Here is a 25,879-nt window from a genome sequence, read left to right as displayed (position 1 = left end):
ATGTACTCAGAGTCCCTTAGGTCACTAATGGAGCCGATGACTTTCAATGAAACCCATATAGTGGCAATCTTCCCGTTCCGATCCGCGTTAATGTACTGCAGTTGGACAGATATACAATGTGACAACCCGAAATTTCCATTCTGAACAAACCATATCAAGCCAATAGAAGTAGAACAGTTATAGTGAAAATTCAGACTTCGAGTATAAGTTTGGCAGTTTTCAGGATTTACACTTAAGGAGATATTAGGAGAGTGGATGCACTAGGGTTTTGTGCAACACTGTTATTACAATACTCTAGGATATTAGAGTTCATTCCGGGAATAAAAATATTTTCTGCCAAAAATCCCAGGACTATATATAGAAAACTGAACCAAATAGTTCATTAGTTACATTTCCAATTAGAGAAAAGCCAAAATTCTCTCTCACGGATCTTCGGGTTTTTATCCCAAATTGTGAGTACTTCGATCTAGTTATGTTATATAGCTTAGATTGTGTTTAGAAACATCAATTACATATCAAATCTACGAGATTCGGGAGTTTACCGCCCAAGAACGTTCTTGGAGAGTGAACTCCAATATGTGGCTTAAATGCTACCTAGTACTTTCCCCGTGAATTGTAACTACCTTAGACTTGTATGCTAGTGTGTATGTGACTAGAAAACATCAAAATCGGAACAAGACACCAAGATTTGGGAGTTTACCGCCCAATAACACTTGGGGAGTAAACTCCATTTTAAGGGCCAAAAGTGTCCCAATGACCCTCAAAGCCTTAGAACTCAAACTAGAAGCCTTCATTACATATTTAGGACACCAAAATCAATTAGACACAAGAATGAAAAGTGAGTTCACGGCCAAGGGTGTTCTTGGGCCGTGAACTCCATGTTTAAGGGCCAAAATCCCCTTAAAACCTTCCTTAAGCCAAGAGACTAATTTGGGAATGTACCTAAATGAGTTTTGGACTAGCTAACACAGTTATAACACCAAGAGTAAGGTGTTCACATCCCAAAAGGTTCTAGGGCTGTGAACTCCATAAGATGGTGCAAAGGGTGCCATAAACCCTTCTAAAGCCATGTACAAAAGCCTAGTTTAGTTCCTAGTTAAGTTAGAGACTTGAAAACACCATAAACACCCTCCCAAGGGAGTTTAAGGCCGTAAACTTCAAGGGAATATGGTCCCAGGGCCGTAAACCCCTATAAAGGGGGAAAATGTCACCCAAACACTTGATTTAGCTTTGAAACAAATCACCAAACTAGTTGTATAAATGATAGGCTTCAATTAGAGACCTTGTTGAGAGTTTACGGCTAGGAGTTTACTCCCCTGGGCCGTAAACTCCAAAGCATATGGTCATTTGACCATAAACTCCCATTAGAGGCTTTGCACTCCTTTGTTGCAACCCATTAGCCTCCTAACACTTGACCAAAAGTGTTTTCCCCGCGTTAAAATGTTTATACTTGTATAATTAGTGTTTTAATCACTAATTATTTATATACATATGTCTTCATATGAAATTAGGATCATTGTGTGTGTCTAAAGTCTTCACTTGACACCAAGCACTTGTCCGATTCTTCCTTACGATAACAGTCCGTTCAATTCCAGTCACTTACTACAGGTGAGTTCATACCCCTTAATCAATGTTTTAACTATTTTAAATGTTTTATGGGGGGGGGGAATACAAGTAGAATCATGCTACTTATTATATCAATCACATGTGATTAGTAAGCAGTATTTAAATGATTTACCACTCATTAGCCGTTTTACCAAACAGTTTCCTTCAAATGATGTTCATAAACATTTTATATGTTTTAAAACTCCTTATTACACTGTACATTTTACTCTGTATATTACATTTCAAACTTATTTACAATTGTGTTTCAAACAAATGTTCCCTTATACTTAAACTGTTTTATCAAACCCATGCCTTCAAACTGTTTTATAGATTGACATCAAGTCGATCTTTTTTGAAGATAATAATTATGTTCAAATGTTTTACAAAACTTATTTATGCTTTTATATTATAAATTGCATGCCTCTATATGTATAGTTATATAAGAAATGTTTAAAAGACTTACGAAGGCTATCCACCCTATTCCCTTTTCGCGCTTGAGATGTGGTCTGGTGGGATATCGGGTACTCGTCCGAAGGTCGTTTAAATATTAGTTATATAACATATGTACATATATAGTCATAAAGGCCCTTCGAGTTCATCCCATGCCCTTGGGTAGCAAGGGTATACATCCATGTCCATACGTACCAGTTAGATTACTAGTAAACTACCATATGGGTAGTTTAGGAAGATACTAGAACGCGATATCATACTATGAGTCAGTTCATTCATGAGTAAATACTTACTACTAGAAGAACATATACAACTATACTAGAAAGAGAACATATACAACTATACTAGAAAGAGAACATATACAACAATACTAGAACGATTACATTACTATACCTTCTAGGTAGAGAGCACGTACATTACAGCTAGAACAGTTCATTACATTACACTTACATTAATACGTTAATAAAATTGTGATCCACTGTATCGGAGCATGCCTTAAATGTCATGGCCCAAGTTGTAGCCAGAATTCTCTTGGAGGGAGAGCATGAGTTTGCGTATAGATCTATACTGGATTGACTATCCTACACCTTGCTGCTAGCTACAGCTGGACCTGCAGGTCTGCGGGTGCCAAACATCATTCCGTTTTTACGACCGTTCGTATGTCGTTGTTACCAGTCGATAGTATGGTGCAATTAATCACATGATACCTTAATATAAATCCGGTTTTAGGTAGTTAGTACACCAGTAGTTCCTATAATACAACACTACGGTACTACATTAATTTCCCCTTTTCACATTTTAGTGATCATTTCACTTAAACATTAAATGTAAAAACTATATTTTATAAATGATAGTTACACTTGGGAAAATTACACACTTTTACAAGAAACGAACATTTAGAACAGTTAAGTCTTGGTAGAAGACTACATTGAGAACAGTTAGGTCTTGGTAGAAGACACACTTTATATAATAGTAGGAATCATAGGGATTTCTAGGGTTTTTCAAACATTTACAGTTGTTTTACAAACATTTTACATTTAAAGTTCATATACATTTTCAATACTTACAATTCATATACATTTTCCATACTTACCGTTCATAAACTTACAAATTCTTACATACAAATTAAGACACTAAAATACTTATGATCTCACCAGCTTCAAAGCTGATACTTGCTTTCAAAATTACTTGTATCCTCAGGTCATCATAGACAGGTACCGATGCAAGGAGAAAGGAAAATGGAGCTTGTTCAAGACTCATCTTTCATTTTGATTTATGCTTTAGTGGTTATCAAAATTTGACAGAACACTTGTATAAAAATTATATTATTAATGCAATGGATGATGTTGTTGCTTGTTTACTACTTTTCATTGTTGTGATACTGTACATGATGTCCTCCGCCCCAGAACGTTTCCGCCGTTCTTGGTTTTGGGCTGTGACAGATTGGTATCAGAGCATTGTTTATAGTGAATTAAGTATATCAACCCATAAAAGATATACTAACTATAAATACATAAGGGATTAAAAATACTCTGACCAAGAGTTTGTACTTTAAATAATAAAATATTTAAGTAAGTATACGTGCTGCATTCATACTAAAATCAGTGTCACTAGGACAATACAAAAGAATTACGATTGTTGGGCAACACAAGTGGGCTTAGAGACATATGGTCAAAACTGGGAAGATATAGCCTGATCACCTATATTATCCGAGGGTTGACTAGCATGTGCCTAAGTTTAATTGTGTGGTTGAAACAATGCTAAAATCTTACCAACCCTACCACAATGAGAACATGAGAACATAACATTAAAAATTAAAATACTATAGGAGTATTTGGTGTTACTATAAGTACTTTATAGTTGAGAACTAAAACGGGATCTTCATTACTAAGTTGATAGTTGCTAAGTGGATACACTAAGGCTATATGTAATTAGGATGTTATAGACTTAGAATCTATGGAAATTTTACTTCACCCCTATTATGTGTGAATACGGAGTTAAGGTCACTTATTCGAAGGTCTATCTTGTTTAGATTACACATAGCTGGTATGCACTTCACAAATAGCGATGTAACTAATGAAGGTTTTCTAAATAATTATCTAGATAGTTCGTCTAATAATTATTCTCTTACCCTAAATTGTTGCATAGAAAACATAGCTGGACTCCATCCCCACGGCAACCAGTATCATCCGAACGAAGTCATAGCTGGTTGGCTTGGAGAAGAACCAGAGAATGATCATCCTATCCCTTTGAATGATCACCATGATGAAGACTTTTCGTATGATGCTAACTCCGAACCAGAGGTTGAGAACCTACCCCGAGCAGCTCCCTTTCCAATTCCTATCCGTCGTCCGACTTTCCATGACCCGACCCCTGAGTGGGTGGAATACTTGGAAACGAAGAACCAAGGACAAGATCAGCCCATGCCATTTATTGGCGACCGAAGCTTTTACGAGCTAAGCAATGGGGGCTCAACATGTAGAATCTTGCCAATCTTGGTCCGCAGAGTGGCCCGAAATGAGATTCAAGGCAGGACAACCCTACATCAGATTATCGAAGTTGTCGCCAATGTGAGAATGCATACCCTCCACACCATTCGTCTAGAAGATGCTTACGATAGATCAGAGAGAAACCATGAAACCCTGCTGCAAGCACTGACTGAATCACGAGTCGAAGTTATAGAGCTCCGAGTATGCCAGAGGGTGCACGAAAGACACCTACTTGACGTGGAACATCAACTGGCTGAACTGAGAGTTCACCAGAAGGATGACCGTCACCAGTAGTAGATGCTTTACTTTATTTTCCTTATAAGAAGGAGTCGTGTTTTTCTATCTATGCCCGATGTGGCATTTTCTATGAAATTATCTTGTACCGTAAGTACTTTGATTAGGTCTTTACGCTGTCAAGAACTATCTTCCCTATGGATATGATGTAAGACCTTTACAAGGTCATTTTCCCGAATCTTTACGTCGGGAATATCAAAGATATTGACAGCCGGCTAACTTCTGTGTCATTCTTCATTCAAGTACTCTTATCATACTTTCATTGGAGTCTATCTGAAACCTGCTTTAGTCAAGTCATTGGACTATAGCAAGTTAGATTCGGAGACATTTCCAAGTCTCTTTCTGTGGTTGGATCTTGTTATTCACCAACCCACGATACCTCGGCTTGAACAACAAACGTCTTGAGACCATTCTACGAACTTACTTCTACTCATTACTAGGACTGCATCATAGGGATGTAGGTCAAACCTTCGTGATCATACTTCCATTCCGTACTAGGACTGCATCATAGGAATGTAGGCCAAACTTTCAAGAACATAGTTGTACTCTTTACATGAACAATCTAAGTACATCAAGGGTCAACCAGAATCGCTCACAAAACCCTTATCTTTCGTGTTACAGAATCATGTCGTCATCCGGAAGTAATCAGTCGAATAGTGAAACCTCCGCTTTTCCTATGGACGCCGCTACCTTTCAAACAGCAGTTACAGCTGCCGTGGTGGCTGCCGTAACCGCGGTCCTTGCGCACCGAGTTTCCAATCGTGGTATCCATCCAGGAAATCGCCAAACAGTAACAGTCACAGGCTCGCAAAGCCGAAAAGCAGAGAACAAGAAATGAAAGCGTCAAGCCCGGAAACAACGCAAGAGATCCCAAAGGTTGGCTATACAACAGCAGCAAGTGGAAACCCCTACCATTCTCGTACCGAGCAGGCCATATGAGGGAAAACTCCCGAAGTGTGATAAGTGTAGTTTCCATCATCATGGGGCTTTCCATGAGATGTAATGTTGCAATTTCCTAAACATAGGGCACCATGCTCGTGGCTGTGGAGCACCGACATGACCCATCACTCAAGTCCCTTTCATCGGGACTAACCCTGCACACGAGAGTAGTTATAAAGCCGAACGCTTTAGGAAGCAATTTCCAAGGTGGAGTAATGAGGAAGGCACTCGTGTCCACGTAACACTGGCTAAACACCTCACTTCCACCACCAATATTAGTGCTGTCCAGATATGTCACCAATGCGGTTAAATTGGACACTTCAAGAAAGATTGCCTGATAGCAAAGAACTCGGGTGCTGATGGGAAGATTCTCAGGATCACAGCTGTAGGAGAGCCTACGCCGGAACCCTCGTTAATGTAACTTAGGCGTGTTGTTGTAAAATACTTATAAACTATCCAGAACTAGTGCAACTAGAGTCTTACCTTTTGCGAGATCCTATCCGTATAGGGATTCTCATGCTGCGTATACTTGTTTTTTTTGTAGTATATCTTATTCGCAGCAATAGTCTTGTGGTAAATTTAAAGTACTGTAACTCTGTTGATGGTTGCATGGTTATGTTTTGTCTGTAAACATCTTATGTTCAAATCTAATGTCTTTAAGTTTCAGTATGATTCCGACATTTTCATACGACTCGATTCGATTTGATCCTCACAAAAACAGCTTCATACGTACATCTCTTTCTTCTAGATCACTTTTCCAGCAAAGCCGTCATATCAGAACACCGAAGTACTCATGCCAGGAGTACCTCTTAGTTATTTTCTTTCCGAAGAAATCCCCGAAGTACCACTCGTGCAGTACGTCAAGTTCAATCCAAGGATTTATACGATTGATCTATCACTGAGGAATGTATGCATAAGAGTGATATATAATCAAGGTTCTACAGGTTTAGAATTGATGATTCCACTTTAACTTCTTTTTCCCTGATGGGATGTGAGATTAAAGAAGAATCAGTTATTCGACTACCTTTTCAATCTTAATTATATACGACTCGTATACACGAAATTGTGATTGTGAAACCAGGTATGAATTCTAATATGAACTTCAGGACGGAGAACTGCCTAAGCCTACGAGTAATCGCATCGTCATGTGAACAAACTTAGAACCCAGTACGACTCTTGTAAACAGATCGCCTTATAGTCTAAACACCTACGGAGATGCTAGAACAGCACAAACAACTTAACGAACTGCACAACAATAGAATAAGAAGACTAGGCTTCTCACCCTGGAGAACCCCCAATCTTATTCTCCCAGAGATCTACGGATTGCATCGTATGTGCCTCGGATATCAAGGACTCCGTCAAGATTTTCATTAGAAATTGTTATCTCTGCCTCGCATGGATGAAATGGTTGAGCAAACGCAAGGAAAGAATTACTTCCAGAAATGAATCTGAGATCCGAATATCACCAGTTCGAGTGTTAGGGAAGGATGTCTGGAAGACTATCTTCCGAACTCGATGCGGACACTTCGAGTCCGTAGTGATACCCTTCGGGTAGGACCAATACGCCCATAGCTTTCACGAGCTAAACGAATAGGGTACGTCTTTCTTACTTGGATCAGTTCATCATTTCTCCATGTAATGACTTACTTATCGACCCTTGTAGTAAGAAGGAACCAATGGAAACATTACCTTCAGAGGAACTTTTCGCGAAGTTCTTTAGGCACAAGTTTTGAAATTGAAGAGTCGAATTTCTATGACACACTGTTAGTAATGTGGGAAATTTTGAGTACTCTTTCAATTTGTCAAAACTATTGAGAATTTGTCGACACCAGAGACACCGACAGTCATTCGCCAAAATTCTAGGTCTTACAAACCTACTGTCATAGTTCATTCAGAACTCCTCGCAAGTTACAGAAACCTTTACGACCAGGACCCAGCAAGGGGTGGCCCTTGACTGGGAAGTTAAACAAAGAAAAAGAAACATTGGAGATTCCAAGTGAGTGACCAAGTTCTTTAGGAGAACTCACTCTGGGAATGGCTTAATATGCTTAGTATCACGTGAGAAGCTAAAGCCAATATAGTTAGGATCTCCGAGATTCTTATCAGAATCGGTCCCGTGCCTCGCACAAACTAGACCTACTCTACGAACTCAGTAACGTACATTCTACTCTTCACGTCTCGATCGTGAAACCATACCTTTCCGTTAGGACTCTTGTAAGTCCACTCGTCGAGATCCTCGTCTTCGTACTAGAACCGTGGTGACCCTCGAACGAGAGGTCAAGCGGACGAAGCAACGCCGTCGCCAGTTAGTGAAGGTTCGTTGGAATGCCAACCGAGAACCCGATTTCACTTAGGAGCGCAAGAACCAATCGATTAGGAAGTTTCCTCCTCACGACTCGATCATTCGTACCTACTTCCTTGCATAAAATCCTAATTTCGGGACGAAATTCCCTTCAACAGGGGGATGATGTGACAACCCGAAATTTCCATTATGAACAAACCATATCAAGCCAATAGAAGTAGAACAGTTACAGTGAAAATTTAGACTTTGAGTATAAGTTTGGAAGTTTTCAGGATTTACACTTAAGGAGATATTAGGAGAGTGGATGCACTAGGGTTTTGTGCAACACTGTTCTTCCAATACTCTAGGATATTAGAGTTCATTCCGGGAATAAAAATATTCTCTGCCAAAAATCCCAGGACTATATATAGAAAACTGAACCAAATAGTTCATTAGTTACATTTCCAATTAGAGAAAAGCCAAAATTCTCTCTCACGGATCTTCGGGTTTTTATCCCAAATTGTGAGTACTTCGATCTAGTTATGTTATATAGCTTAGATTGTGTTTAGAAACATCAATTACATATCAAATCTACGAGATTCAGGAGTTTACTGCCAAATAACGTTCTTGTAGAGTAAACTACAATATGTGGCTTAAATGCTACCTAGTCCTTTCCCCGTGAATTGTAACTACCTTATACTTGTATGCTAGTGTGTATGTGACTAGAAAACATCAAAATCGGAACAAGACACCAAGATTTGGGAGTTTACCGCCCAAGAACACTTGGGGAGTAAACTCCATTTTAAGGGCCAAAAGTGTCCCAATGACCCTCAAAGCCTTAGAATTCAAACTAGAAGCCTTCATTACATATTTAGGACACCAAAATCAATTAGAAACAAGGATGAAAAGTGAGTTCACGGCCAAGGGTGTTCTTGGGCCGTGAACTCCATGTTTAAGTGCCAAAATGCCCTTAAAACCTTCCTTAAGCCAAGAGACTAATTTGGGCATGTACCTAAATGAGTTTTGGACTAGCTAACACACTTAGAACACCAAGAGTAAGGTGTTCACGGCCTAAAAGGTTCTAGGGCCGTGAACTCCATAAGATGGTGCCAAAGGGTGCCATAAACCCATTTAAAGCCATGTACAAAAGCCTAGTTTAGTTCCTAGTTAAGTTAGAGACTTGAAAACACCATAAACACCCTCCCAAGGGAGTTTACGGCCGTAAACTCCAAGGGAATATGGTCCTAGGGCCGTAAACCCCTATAAAGGGGGCAAATGTCACCCAAACACTTGATTTAGCCTTGAAACAATTCACCAAACTAGTTGTATAAATGATAGGCTTCAATTAGAGACCTTGTTGAGAGTTTACGGCCAGGAGTTTACTCCTCTGGGCCGTAAACTCCAAAGCATATGGTCATTTGACCATAAACTCCCATTAGAGGCTTTGCACTCCTTTGTTGCAACCCATTAGCCTCCTAGCACTTGACCAAAAGTGTTTTCCCCGCGTTAAAATGTTTATACTTGTATAATTAGTGTTTTAATCACTAATTATTTATATACATATGTCTTCATATGAAATTAGGATCATTGTGTGTGTCTAAAGTCTTCACTTGACACCAAGCACTTGTCCGATCCTTCCTTACGATAACAGTCTGTTCAATTCCAGTCACTTACTACAGGTGAGTTCATACCCCTTAATCAATGTTTTAACTATTTTAAATGTTTTATGGGGGGAATACAAGTAGAATCATGCTACTTATTATATCAATCACATGTGATTAGTAAGCAGCATTTAAATGATTTACCACTCATTAGCCGTTTTACCAAACAGTTTCCTTCAAATGATGTTCATAAACATTTTATATGTTTTAAAACTCCTTATTACACTGTACATTTTACTCTGTATATTACATTTCAAACTTATTTACAATTGTGTTTCAAACAAATGTTCCCTTATACTTAAACTGTTTTATCAAACCCATGCCTTCAAACTGTTTTATAGATTACATCAAGTCGATCTTTTCTGAAGATAATAATTATGTTCAAATGTTTTACAAAACTTATTTATTCTTTTATATTATAAATTGCATGCCTTTATATGTATAGTTATATAAGAAATGTTTAAAAGACTTACGAAGGCTATCCACCCTATTCCCTTTTCGCGCTTGAGATGTGGTCTGGTGGGATATCGGGTACTCGTCCGAAGGTCGTTTAAATATTAGTTATATAACATATGTACATATATAGTCATAAAGGCCCTTCCAGTTCATCCCATGCCCTTGGGTAGCAAGGGTATACATCCATGTCCATACGTACCAGTTAGATTACTAGTAAACTACCATATGGGTAGTTTAGGAAGATAGTAGAACTATTACTAAAACGCGATATCATACTCTGAGTCAGTTCATTCATGAGTCAATACTTACTACTAGAAGAACATATACAACTATACTAGAAAGAGAACATATACAACTATACTAGAAAGAGAACATATACAACGATACTAGAACGATTACATTACTATACCTGCTAGGTAGAGAGCACGCACATTACAGCTAGAACAGTTCATTACATTACACTTACATTAATACGTTAATAAAATTATGATCCAATGTATCGGAGCATGCCTTAAATGTCATGGCCCGAGTTGTAGCTAGAATTCTCTTGGAGGGAGAGCGTGAGTTTCCGTATAGATCTATACTGGATTGACTATCCTACACCTTGCTTCTAGCTACAGCTGGACCTGCAGGTCTGCGGGTGCCAAACGTCATTCCGTTTTTACGACTGTTCGTATGTCGTTGTTACCAGTCGATAGTATGGTGCAATTAATCACATGATGCCTTAATATAAATCCGGTTTAAGGTAGTTAGTACACCAGTAATTCCTATAATACAACACTACAGTACTACATTAATTTTCCCTTTTCACATTTTAGTGATCATTTCACTTAAACTTTAAATGTAAAAACTATATTTTATAAATGATAGTTACACTTGGGAAAATTACACACTTTTACAAGAAACGAACATTTAGAACAGTGAAGTCTTGGTAGAAGACTACATTGAGAACAGTTAGGTCTTGGTAGAAGACACGCTTTATATAATAGTAGGAATCATAGGGATTTCTAGGGTTTTTCAAACGTTTACAGTTCTTTTACAAACATTTTACATTTACAGTTCATATACATTTTCAATACTTACAAGTCATATACATTTTCCATACTTACCGTTCATAAACTTACAAATTCTTACATACAAATTAAGACACTAAAATACTTATGATCTCACCAGCTTCAAAGCTGATACTCGCTTTCAAAATTACTTGTATCCTCAGGTCATCATAGACAGGTACCGATGCAAGGAGAAAGGAAGATGGAGCTTGATCAAGACTCATCTTTCATTTTGATTTATGCTTTAGTGTTTATCAAAATTTGACAGAACACTTGTATAATAATTATATTATTAATGCAATAGATAATGTTGTTGCTTGTTTACTACTTTTCATTGTTGTGATACTGTACATGACGTCCTCCGCCTCAGAACGTTTCCGCCGTTCTTGGTTTTGGGCTGTGACATACAAAAATATCCTATCGGGAATACTAGCCAAGTCCCAAAGGTCACAGATTGGCTGCACTCCTTAACTACTTTACTTATATAATAACTAGACTCAACAATACAAAAAAATAAACATATAAACTTGATAAATTGACTCACTTAGTTTTGACAGAAAGGACCCAGGGGATATATTAGTCACTGGTGCGTTTTTTTATTAGGTCTAGGATTTTCCCAAACCCAAAACTTTTTACATCCCTCAAATTGGGCAAGGTCATGTTTTCGTCTCATGATTTCACTAGGACAGGGAAGCAATAAATATACTAGAACATATTTTGGCTCAAATAAACATCGAGACTCGCATTAGATCGTGAGACGCGCATTAGATCGTGTCACACAACACTAGCAACCTAGTTCTCAACATAAAATATACAACATTTAAAAAAAAAAACGTAACTAGATTTTCAAAATTAGACTATTTTTACAAGTCTTTATTATTATTATTATTATTATTATTGTTATTATTATTATTATTATTATTATTATTATTATTACTACTACTACTACTACTACTACTACTACTACTACTACTACTACTACTACTACTACTACTACTACTATTATTATTATTATTATTATTATTATTATTATTATTATTTTGAATTTTAATTTTTCAATCTAGCTATGTCAATTAATTTTGAAATTTATTTTTTAGCTTTCAACTCCCTGCCCTACACTTAATTCATGAAATGTCCTCATTGCATACTTAAACAATTAAATAACATAAAAAGAAAGAGGTAGAAGAAGGAAATGACTCTCCTGAGGTAGTAGTGGTGAGATCGAAACGAATGGAGGCTTCTAAAAGTTGCTCCAAAATTTGCTGGAAGACTAGAAATTACATGTTCTGAATGTGTCGGAAAATAAAACCAAGAATCACCGACTTATGTGGTGGAAATGATTTTCAATGTACAGTCACCATGACATGGGAAAGTGTCAACCACGTCATTTCGTAGAGTGAGGAAAAATTTGTATCGCAAATAAAAGTATGGCCAGGACGTTGTCAGTATTGATCACGTCGTGGTATCAAAGATGACAATCTCCATTTGCGACTTCAAACTCCCCCACGACATCGGAAAGTGTCAACCAACTCATGGCATATGGAATGATACTTCTTATTCGCATTGCAATAAGACTCTATGGCGAGGGAACAACTCTTCCATGCCATACGAAAGGGATAAGGTTTGAAACGCCATTCATAGAAAAATAAATAACCCCTCATGAAATCGACGCGCACCCCATACTTATTAAAAGTTGTGGCTCTCGATTATCAACTTCAAATTTTCACGAGTTTTTCTCTCATGACAAATCAGTAGTCGGACGTAGCGGGTGAACTTAGTGCCAGTTTTCTAAGGGCGAAAATTCTACAAAAATCTAAAAGATCAAAAAGAATCAACATGGAAAACAAAATTACATCAAATGAAAATAAAAAAATTACCTAATTTAAACAAACTAAATACACACCAAAATAGAGCTAGTAATTCTACTATACCAAAGTAACCTAAAAGTAAAATAAAATAAAAGGATAAACGTAGCCACTCATCATCCTCATCGTCGTGTTTTTGCGTCCCATAGGGCCCTACTCCATCACCCTGTTGTCTATATGGTGGAGGAAAGGGAACTGGATGATGGTAAACATGTGAAGTAAAGAATCTAGTCAATGCCCCCTCAAGCCATTTCTGCTTAGTCTCGACATAATCAAATTGGCAATCTACATGGTGCGAAAGGACATCCATGCGCTGAGACTGGTAACCAATATCGATCTCCTGCTCTGGTCCCTACTGGGATCCCTATGGAGCAGAACTATGCCTTCCTAGTCTCTCAGGCTCTGGCTCTGCTGAAACCTCCTCTGGAATCTCTTCATTAGGTTGTATCCTCAAAATACCATCCTCACGACGCACAGGTACCTCATTGACTTCAACAACTGCAAACTCATCGTCCTCACGTCATAGAACACAATTGACGTGACAACTAGGAAATTTTGTGTCAGACCAAGCCAAAGGGGACTTGTGTATAAGGGTATTCACGATATGTATCTATGTAACTTGATGCAATAATGTTAATTGAATGACAAAAGGGCACCATTTGTATGATTAAAGATAATATACACTTGGAAATTCATGTCGAAATAAACCTTGAAAGATCAATGCAAATCAAAGAAGAATCAAATAGTTTTAACATAGCAACATGTATTTATGCAAGGACCTTGAATTCTCGAGTTTTAAGACCATCATGTTTGTATCTCTAATAGTTAAAACCGAAAACACAATTCCTAGAAAACATTAAGACCGAAATCAATACCATGCAACTCCACTAAGGCCGAAAACACACATTGAAGGTCCACTAAGGCCAAAAACACCATGGGAAGGACTTAGGAACGAAATCAACTAATTATGGACAAGCCTAGGACCGAAATCACATGTGGTTTCGGTCATACTAGGGTGTTTTAAAGGGGGTTTGCGGTCTAGGATAAAGAAAAAGCAAGGAAAGTTGACTTTAGGATTTGAAATCTCACCCATTTCCAATAAAATCATAGTATCCCACATATTACCCACCAAATATCCATGCTTTAACCTCCAGATATCCAAGTAAATATCTTATCATTCTCCATTCTTTTAATAAGGACGAAGTCATCCCCTCCCATACCACAGATCCCGTTCCGCTTACTGTAAAACTCTAAATTGCTCTCAAGAAGTCAAGTTTCAGGCTTTAAAGAGGCTTATTCCTTCAAGAATTTCCTAGGTTTGGTAAGTAAATTTGAGACTTCTAAGCATCCTTTACATTCCTATGTTTAGTTCATTCCATTTACACACTATAAATGTGTTAAAACGCTTAGGATAAAGCTGTCTCCATGGAAGTTCATCCATTCCAAACAAGAGTTTAGGCTTGGAATCTTCTCAGCATCTCTTCAAATCCACCCACCAAAACCACTCAAGGTGAGTTCATACCCCACCATTTTCAAGATTTTTCATGTTTCTCTCTTTTTTTTTGGGGGGGGTGGGGGGGGGTTGGGGGAATACAAGCAAAACCATATTATGGCAAAATGTTGTTATATGTGTCAATATATATGTTGTGTATAAGGTTTTATGTGCATGCTATGTGATTTTACTAGTTATTTCTAGCTTAGATGCACAATATGGTTAAGTTATAATATATATAACTATACAAAAATAAGTTCAACTATATTACATGAACAAATTAGAAAATTATAACTTTTGTGATAAAAGGAAATTTTCTATCAAGAATGAGTTTTCATAACTATTCTAAGACAATATTCTCCTGGGTTTTAACCAAATTACGAATATCCTAAACCTATTATTTTGTACGATAATATGTATAAATGGGTTTACTTTTCACTAACTCTACATCTTTTTTAGTTAAACTATAATGGGTATAGTTTGTGGTTCATTTCAACTAGTTATTAGTTTTCGGGCCAATCGCAGATGATTATTTCAAACTATAATTATGTCACTGTATAAAAACTCTATGGAAGGAAAATGCATTTACATACAAAAAGGATTTTCACTACATTACACATAAACCGTTGGTACAGTTTGTGAGACACGCTCTCTTCACGTACTTTAGCTAAAGTAGACCTTAAGTCCTGCTTCATAACCAGAGTCTCTTGGATGTAGAGCAAGACTGTTGTGTATAAATCTATACAGGATTGACAACTCCACACCTAACTTGTTCTCTACAGTTAGACTGGAAGTCTAGGGTGAGAAATTTTTACCAATTCCAACGCATGAAGAACGTCGTGCAGGCCACTTGTCATATTAAGTATGGTTATATTAACTCACATAGGGTATTAACAAATCTATGGTTTACGAGGCTAATGCTTTTTCATTTGGTTTTAATATATATATATATATATATATATATATATATATATATATATATATATGATAACACTTTATGATACAACACCACTTATATTTTTGGTCTTAGGGTTTTAAGTCGACAAATTACATTTACGAAAATATTGGGTTTTCTAGAAAGTTTTACGCTATCATTTACAAGGAAACATTACAGATCTTATTCATACAAAAATGCTTATGAAGTCACCAACTTTAATGTTAAAACTTTTCAAAACTGCTTGTATTCTTAGGAAACCACTGAATATGTATTATGAAAACGTTTTGAGGACAAGAGTCACTACATCATGATTTCTACATTTTCAAATATTTGTACTAAGCGTTTGGTACAAACAAAGTTTGTCAACAATGTAACCTTGTATCCTTAATGTATGAATGTTTGTGATGCTATGATTCATTTATATTAAATTGTTATGATATTGCACATGAAGTCACTCCATCTGCCCCAGACGTTTCCGCCGTTCTGGTTTGGGGGTGTGACAGATTGGTATCAGAGCATTGTTTATAGTGAACTAGTATATTAAACCATATAAGATATACAACTATAAATACAATGGAACAAAAAAACTCTCACTAAAAGTATACTTTAAATATAAAAGTGTACATACATACATGCATATTAGAAATAATGTTATAATAAGATGTATTTAGAAGAGTTGGACATCGTGATTAAACTTAGACAGCTATGCAATCATATCTGGGATAAATATATCCTGATTAACTATATTTATTAAAGATATGACCAATATGTGTTTAGTAGTGGTCGTGGTGGACAACAAATCTAAAACGTACCAACCCTATATATATACCAAGAAGCTATAGGATCAAACATAAAAAATTAATATACTATAGGAGTATTTTAGAATACATATACTTAGAATTCTCATGCATTTGTCACCATCTTGTACAAATATCATGGCAGGATTCCATGCACCAGGAGACCCCTATTTCCCTAACCAGGGAAATGGAGATTGGATAGAAGTGGATCCTGAAGAGGATCCCGACGAGATCATGGAAGAGAAGCACGAAGAAGAAGAATTTGAGGAAGAGCAAGAGGAAGAGGAAGAGGAAGAAGAAGAGGAGGAATCGGATGCCAATTCCAAAGTCATAAACCCTCCTTATGTCGTACGAGTACCTACACACCGTTTAGGCTACAACGGACCTACGCCTCGCTGGGCGGAACATCTGGAGAGATGGAGCCGACACCAGGACCAGGGGCCTCCTTTCGGAATGCAACGAGGTTTTTATAACCTCAGCCATGAGGGACCAGTTGGCAGAGCCCTCCCAATCATGATTCTGCGAATCATGGACATCGGAGATCTGACCAGGGCAACGGTGAACCGAGTTCTGGAGTTGGGAGCTGATGCGGAAGTCACAAACGCACGGACTCCAGACTTGGAGAGAGACTACTACCCCATGGACAGATTCATTGAGGACCTTACCACCGCTCGAGCAAAGGTAAGGGAATATCAGGAGAGGCATACGGCTCTCTAGGAGAGAGTAATGGAAGTCGAGCGTCGACTAGCAAAACTATAGGGTGCCTCGACTTCAACTCAGGGACCGCGGGGGACTACCCGTCGTGAGTAGGGTTCATCCTACTCACAATTTTTTATAGACTAGGTTTATAGGTATGCGTTAGTGCTACCATTTTTCTTGTATGTGGGACCGACCCTACGTCTAAGTGATTACACTATTCGGAGGGTCGTTATGCTGCAAAAATTTTATCTTGTGGTGTACCATAGACCACCTTAGGGGTCAAATTTTACCAAAATTTATGTACTAGTACCTTATCTTTAATTAGGGCTAGCAATTCTCGACATGACACGCGACACGACTCACAACACGACACAAAATAAATGGTTTTGGGTTGAGTTTTTCAACCCACTAACCCGCCAACCCGTTAATTAAACGGGTCATATATGAGTTTCTCAAAAAATAAACGGGTTGACCCGCCAACCCGTTTGTATTCTTAATAAAAAAAATTATTTTATTTTTAAATGTATTTATGTATCAAGTATTAATATTTAATAAGTATTATATAATATATACCATTGATTCATAGACCCTTTGACTGTTTTGACATTTTGACTCGTGGTGGATGGTCTAAGGTCCTAAGTCATGACCTATAAGGCTAAGTCTGTAACATGTTTCTATGAATGTTTTTAATTTTCATTTGGATGTTTAAGACTTAAATGTCCAAAATTCGGACCCACGAACCCGCCAACCTGTAAACCCGTATAAATAAATGAGTTGGCGGGTCATATATGAGTTTTTGTTCCAAACCCGCCAACCCGTGACCTGTATATTTAAATGGGTCGTGTTTGGGTTGACATATTTTGACCCGCCAACCCATGACACGTCAACCCGAATACGACACAATTGCCAGGCCTATCTTTGATGAAACATATATGTATTTCATTTTATTGGATGCTGTTATCTGCTATGTCTTCTCTTTTCATTTTTACTCGGTATAGTAAAATTTCAATTATAAAGTACAAGTGACTGTCAATAACAGCTAGGTGCAATACAAACAAGGTGTTCCTTTACAAGTAATGTCCGAATCATAGCTCATATCAAAAACTTATCGTCATTCCACCTTGTGGCAGAAAATGCTGCCCTAAAGATATAAAAGGTGTAAGAACAATACCTCGGTGCTACCACCACCACCACCTCCTCCACAAATGGACACTGCAATGTTCCAAGTTGCAGTGACCGCTGCTGTAGCTGCTGTTGTAGCCCAAATAAGTAGTAGTAACAACGGAGGTGGAAATGGAACAAACAGTTCCAATCAAAGTGAAAACCATGGGCACCCAAGGGAATGTACTTATAAGGACTTTGCAAACTGCAAGTCCAAGCCCTTCAATGGAAGCGGTGGCGTCATTACTATGACGCGATGGTTCGAAAAGATGGAATCAGTATTTGAAATCTATGCCTACCCAGAGGAGAGCAAAGTCAAGTTTGCAGCCTGCACTTTTTCTGATAAGGCTCTTTCATGGTGGAATGGCCACATCAAAGGTCTAACACTCATGGTAGCCAACTCGATGGGCTGGGAGGATCTCAAAATCATGATGCTCGAAGAGTATTGCCAAGGGGTGAGGTACAGAAGCTAGAACATGAGCTTTGGAATCTCGCTATGAATGACTCTGACATCAAAGCCTACACCGCCAGATTTAGTGACCTGGAAATCCTATGACCTGGAATGATCACTTCGGAGAGCAAGAAAGTAGAACGTTTCATTTGGGGATTATCTCCCCAGATTCAAGGGAATATAATTGCTGCCAACCCAACAACTTTCGACAGCACAAACGCCTTGCTAAAAAGCTCATTGATCATGGAGTTCGACAAGGCGTAATGACTCCCATACCTAAACATGCAAAGGATAGTGGCAATAAGAGGAAGTTTGGAAACAAGAAGAAGGGCCAACCAACTCAGGAACCCTCCAAGAAGCAACAGATCATGGTGGTTCCTGCCGTTACCCGCCCCTGCCACACCAGCAACTACCAAGCGATATGCCGGTAATCTTCCAAAGTGCGACAAGTGCCCCTTTCATCACCACGGAGCCTGTCGAGAGTTTCACTTCACAAATTGCAACAAGAAGGGGCACACTGCCTGATACTACAAAGCATCGACACAATAGGCCACCCAACCCACCAATACTGGGGTGAGCCAAGCATGCTATGGTTGTGGGCAAATGAGCCACTACAAGAGGAACTGCCCAAAGGCCAACAACCGAAATATTGGGGGAACGGGAAAAGTCCTAGCAATAGGACACGAGGAGGCAATTAAAGATCCTACAGTGGTCACCAGTACGTTCCTCCTCAATAACATTTATGCATGCATACTCTTTGATAGTAGTGCGGAGAGAAACTTTGTGAGTCATAAATTTAGACATCTACTCAAACAAAACCCACAAACACTAAACGAAACATTCACTGTGTAAATGGCCAACGGAAAAACCGAAACAAAAAACGATGTATTCTTAGGATGCACACTAACTTTGTATAACCACTCCTTGAAAATCAACTTAATGCTGGTTACCATAAGGAGTTTTGATGTTATCATCGGCAAGGACTGGCTAAGTCCTCACCGTACCGACATTATGTGTTACGAGAAGGTCGTTCGCCTTCACCTACCAAACAACGAAACTTTGGTCATATACGGTGACAAACCTGGCATGAACCTCCGCCCCATATCGTGCATTAAGGCCCAAAAGTGCTCACATAAGAAGAACCACGGCTTCTTAGCTCATGTTGTCGATAAGAAGAAGGAAGAAAAGAACATCAACGATATCCCAAAAGTCTGCAATTTCCCCGATGTATTTCCTAAAGATCTTCCAAGAGTGCCACCCAAAAGACAACTCGAATTCAAGATCGTCTTGATACCCGGAGCCACGCCAATAGCCAAGTCGCCGTATCGATTAGCTCCTACAGAGATGCAAGAACTTCCCAGTCAACTTTGCGAATTATTGAACAAGGGGTTCATAAAGCAAAGCGTCTCACCCTGGGGAGTTCTAGTTTTATTCGTAAAGAAGAAGGATGGATTGCTCTGCATGTGCATCGATTACCGAGAGCTAAACAAACTCACCGTCAAGAACCGATACCCCATTCCCCAGATCGACAACCTATTTGACCAGCTACAAGGATCAAGTTATTTTTCCCAAATAGATCAAAGATCCAGGTACCACCAACTACGGGTCCGAGAAGAAGATATCCCCAAGAACGCATTCCGAACACGCTACGGACACTATGAATTCGTAGTAATGCCCTTGTTCTGACAAATACGCTTGCAGCATTCATGGATCTAATGAACCGAGTGTGCCGAACTTACCTATACAAATTCGTGATAGTATTCATTGATGACATACTAATCTACTCACGAAGTGTGGAAGAGCACAGTCAACTCCTCCGGCAAGTCTTGGAAACGTTAAGGGAGGAGAAGTTGTATGTGAAGTTCTCCAAATGCGAGTTCTAGATCCGCAAGGTGGATTTCATTGGGCACGTGGTCAGTGAAGAAGGGATACACGTGCACCCTGCCAAAATAAAGGCAATCGAAGGCTGGGAAACACCAAGAACCCCAATGGAGATCAGGCAATTCTTTGGCCTCATTGGTTGCTACATGAGGTTCATACATAATTTCTCCAAAATTGCTAAACCGCTAATCGCCTTAACTCAGAAGGGTGTAACCTTCGGCTAGGAGAGGAAACAAGAGGCTGCTTTCCAAACCTTGAAACAAGCTCTATGCAGCGTCCCGAACTTGTCCCTCCCAGAAGGGATGGAAGATTTCGTGGTCTATTGTGACGCATCCAGTTAAGGACTAGGATGCGTACTCATGCAACGAGGAAAGGTCATAGTGTTGGATAAGGTGTCTAAGTCCATAACTATTTCTGGTATGTACTTGACCCGACCCGACAGCATCCATTTGGGTTGCATGGCATCATGCATTTTGATAGACTAAATTAGAGAAATAACACATGTGGTTTATTAATATATTACAAGCTCTGATATATTAATAGTATTATTTAATTAGTATTGATCAAAAATTAATTTGGAATTAATTAAGTGATCAAAAGATAACTAATTAAATATATGGGTTGATTATGTAAATCATCCATAACTTGTATAGTGGGCTAAAAGGCTCCATGGATTATCAAGTTGGGTTAATCCCATAGGATACTCCATGGATGCTCCATGGGAGTTACAAACCCATAGGTCATGGAAATGAAGAGTCATGACACATTAGGGTTTACATGGTGTAACCCAAGATGTGTCACACTATATAAGGAACATGTTATCTACCAAAATCGGCTACACTAAGAACATAAGAGGGCTATGCCGATTTTACAAGTGTGTGCGTTCTCTCAAAAGCCATTCCAAAGGCATTTAGTGTTGTGTGAAGCATTTGAGGCATCACACTTGGGGTGCTAGGCTCACAAGGTTTTCAAGGAATCAAATCAACTACAAGGTATGTAATTCTAGCCATCCTTTAGGATAAAGTTCCCCATGTATGCTAGATTGGATTATGAACCTTGGAAATCATATTTTGCATGTATTTTAGACAAACATAGATCCAAGGTTTTCTAGGGTTGCATGAACACTTAGGGTGTTAGAATGCTCAAAACCCATCAGTGGTATCAGAGCCTAGCCTTGTTTGTGAATAAATGATGCAAAATAGTGTTGAAAATCGATTTTTTGATGTCTGCACAGGGGACTTGACGAGTCCATGGGGAGGACTCAACGAGTCCAAGTGAAAATGCAACCAACTCGGTGTGTTAGTTCGTGTACTCGACGAGTTGGCCATGCAGAATGTAGAAATTCGATTTGTGCTGCTGGAAATGGACTAGAAAAATTACCCTAAACTGTTTTGGTGTTATAAAACTTGTTTTATATGGTGTAATGGTTGTTCTAATCCATTTACAATGGCTAATATCAACATTCATGATTATATGTGTTCATATGTTCTTGAAATTTTGATGTGAATGTTCATGTTCTTTTAAGTTCTTGGTAGATCATAGGAGTTACTTGTTTATATGATTAATTCATGATCTTTATGTGTTTTAATGGAGTCCATAACTTGTCCTCAAGTAATTGATAACCAAAAGTCTCTTTGTGTTAAAAACCATTAAAAGAACACATAAGTTATAAAATGAAGAGTCTTCATTTTAATAACTCATAAGTTATGAATGTGAAAGGTTTTTGTAAAGTTACAAAACTTGCCCTCGAGTTTTGGAACAAGTAATGTCATGATTAAAACTTTTGTTCCAACCCTTAGACTTTTAAAAGTTAAAATTCAACCCTTATACTTTATAATATTATAAGTTAATTATATATATATATATATATATATATATATATATATATATATATATATATATATATGTATGTATGTATGTATGTATGTATGTATAAGATCAAGTCGTCTTACCGCTAGTACGCCTCATTCACCAAATCGGTCCAGAAGGGGGGGGGGGGTATAAGGTTGTTGCCTATAAAATGGCAACTTAATGGGTGTCCACTCTCACCCACCGCTTCCTTGATCGGTGGAGGGTCGTTAGCCGAGCGGGTAGGACAAGGACTTATAAATTCTCATTGAAAGTATGATGAATATTATAAAGTAACTAAAATGTTTTATTAAATTCCCAATCTTAGTTACTTTAGGAAAATGTGAATAAGGTGCTAATCCATGAAATTACACTTTATACTTTGGTTAAGTCGTTCGTGGAGCGTGTGTGGTTAACCGACACACGAACTTGGACTTAACAAGGTAGGTAAAGGGTGACTTAAGGTTTATCATAGTATCAGTGGAGCGTGTGTGGTTAACCGGCAGATCGATTGAGTGATGAACTTTAAGGGTACCAAGTGATTTGCATGGTTACTTCATACCTCATTTTATGATCCTTGGTATCCCAGTCACAAATCTTGGAGGGCACACTCGAGATTGAAACATGCCTTTGAAAAGTTCATTGAATCTCAAAACAATCTAGGAATTTCTAAGAACCAATTAAAAAAAACCTAATATTTATATTTCATTTTTCATGGTGGAAATTGGTGAATCGTCATTCACTTACCTTTCAAATATGTTATAGCTTGGATTACGACATACCACTTCTAAGCTATAATATATTGTGATTGGATCCTAGCCTTAATATTACATTTGGGTGTTTTATTAAGGACTCTCTTAATATCTAAACTAATCTTGTCCTCTTCTTTCAGATGTCTTCAAACAATGTTGCTTCTGGCTCTAATCCTAATGGCTCCTTTACTCTTATGAACTTGTGTGGGAAAGTCACTTTTGATGGATCCAACTTCAATGAATGGATTAGAAACATGAAGATGATTACCCGCTATGAGGACAAAGAATTTGTCCTCGATAAGGAGCTTAAGGAGATTGATGAGACCACTGCAACTCCCCAGGAGATCGCTGACTTTCGGGCACATGAAAAGGATGCTACCAAAGTGGCATGCATCATGTTGGCCACCATGACAGCAGAACTCCAAAAGTCCTATGAGGACTTCCACCCTTTTGAAATGCACCAAGATTTGATGGAAAGATACCATCAAAGTGCACGACAAGAGAAGTATGAAATCATCTGCTCCATGATAACAACCATGATGAAGGACGGAGACTCCGTCACGAGCCACATGCAGAAAATGCAAAGGTATGTGGATCCTTTGCTGAAGCTTAATGTGAACTTCCCTGAGGAGCTTGCAATAAATATCATTTTGCACTCCTTACCCTCGTGTTATGATCAATTCCGCATGAAATACCACATGAATAAGGAAGAAGTCACAATCAGCAAACTTCAGGGACTCCTCAAGACCGCAGAAACAGGTCTTAAAGGTAAGTTGGTTGTTAACACTCCTACTCCTACTCCAAACTCCGCCCCTGTCTTGGCAATCAGGAAAGGTAAAGGGAAGAAGAGGAAAAGCTCTATGAAGGGTACCAAGGCTAGGACCCTTGATGGCTCTTCTTCAAGTGGAACAAAGAAAGGTTTCGTCACTCCTTCTTCTGACCCAAAAGAGGCTGAATTCTTCTATTGCCATGAAAAGTCGCACTGGAAGTGGAACTGCCCAAAGTACCAGCAAGATGTGAAGGATGGGAAAGTTAAACCCAACCATGTAGGTATTTACACTATCTTATCTAATAACTCACCATATTCTAACTCTTGGGTCCTTGATACGGTTGTGGTATTCATATATGTTTTGATTTGCAGGGACTAAGAAGAAGTGAGAATGTGGAGCATGGAAGAATGAACTTAATCATGGGGAATTGGAAAGCTTTACCTGTCACCAAGATTTGAGTTTATACTTTATCGCTAAGTAGTGGGTTTAATTTAGATTTGAATAAATGTTGTTACTCGCCAGAAATGGCAAGAAATATTATTTCCTTTCATGCAGGGTATAAACAAGGTTTCACCTTTTCATTTGATATTGAAGTTGGTTCGATTAATGCTTTCTTTAATAATGTTCTTTATTTTAAAGCATTACCTTGTGATGGTGTGTATGAAACTGTATCTATGGTTGATAACTTAGGAAATAATGTATTGTGTATTGATTCTGTTAATGATAATAACTTGGATAAAGCATCACTATGGCATTATCTTCTTGGACATATAAGCAAGAAACACATAGGCCAACTCCAAAAGGATGGAGTCTTGGAGTCATTTGACCTAAAGTCAGATGATAGTTCCGAATCATGCTTACTTGAAAAAATGACAAAGTCACTCTTCACAGGTTCTTGTGAGAGGGGTGAAGGTTTGTTGGATCTTGTACATACGGATGCGTGTGGACCCTTCAAAGATGCCACAAAGGATGCTAATCGTTATTATTTGACTTTTATTGATAATTACAGTAGATATGGATATGTCTACTTAATCAAGCATAAGTCAGAGACTTTTGAAAGGTTTAAAGAATTTAAAAAGGAAGTCGAGAATCAATTGGGCAGGAACATTAAGATGCTTCAGTCCGATCCAGGTGGTGAGTATCTTAGTTCAGAGTTCCTCGACTATCTTAGGGAATGTGGGATTGTCTCACAATTGACACCTCCCAGGACACCGCAATTGAATGGTGTTGCTGAGAGGCGTAATTGAACCTTGTTGGATATGGTTCGTTCCATTATGAGTCAAGCTTCGCTACCAATCTCATTTTGGGGGTATGCCTTAGAGACTGTCGCCCATATCCTTAATCTGGTCCCTACAAAGAAAGTTGCCAAAACTCCTCATGACATGTGGACTCGTAAAGTACCCAAACTAGACCACATTAAGATTTAGGGTTGCGAGGCTTTCGTGAGACGTGAGACTCATGATAAGCTCGAACCTTGAAGTGAGAGGTGTATTTACATCGGCTACCCACATAAATCCTTTGGTTACCTCTTCTACAGACCTAGAGAAAATGTGTTCTTTGTAGCTTGGAGGGCTATCTTTCGAGAGAGAGAGAGAGTTCATAAGCCAAGGAAATAGTGGGAGGCAAGTTGACCTTGAAGAAATTCAAGAGTTAAGTGGTGAAGGAACTTCAAACCCTAGCACTCAACTTGAGGAGGAAACTCCTGTTGAGCCAATTGACAAGTTTGTACCTCTGAGGTGTTCCACAAGGGTTAGGAATGCACCTGAGCGTTATTATGGATTCCATATTACTGCGGAAGATGATAGACTTATCAGTGATGAAACAATGATAGGTCTAGATGAACCTAATAGTTACGCGGAAGCAATGGCAGGTCCCGAGTCTGCCAAATGGAAAGAGGAAATGGACAGCGAGATACAGTCCATGTATGACAATCAAGTTTGGAACTTGGTTGAGAATTTACCAAGTCGTAAGACTGTAGGGTGCAAATGGATCTTCATGA

This window comes from Lactuca sativa, chromosome 7 (assembly GCF_002870075.4).
Source record: "Lactuca sativa cultivar Salinas chromosome 7, Lsat_Salinas_v11, whole genome shotgun sequence".
NCBI classification, from domain to species: Eukaryota; Viridiplantae; Streptophyta; class Magnoliopsida; order Asterales; family Asteraceae; genus Lactuca; species Lactuca sativa.
The sequence above is the reverse complement of the archived record's forward strand: the minus strand, read 5'-3'. Positions refer to the sequence as shown.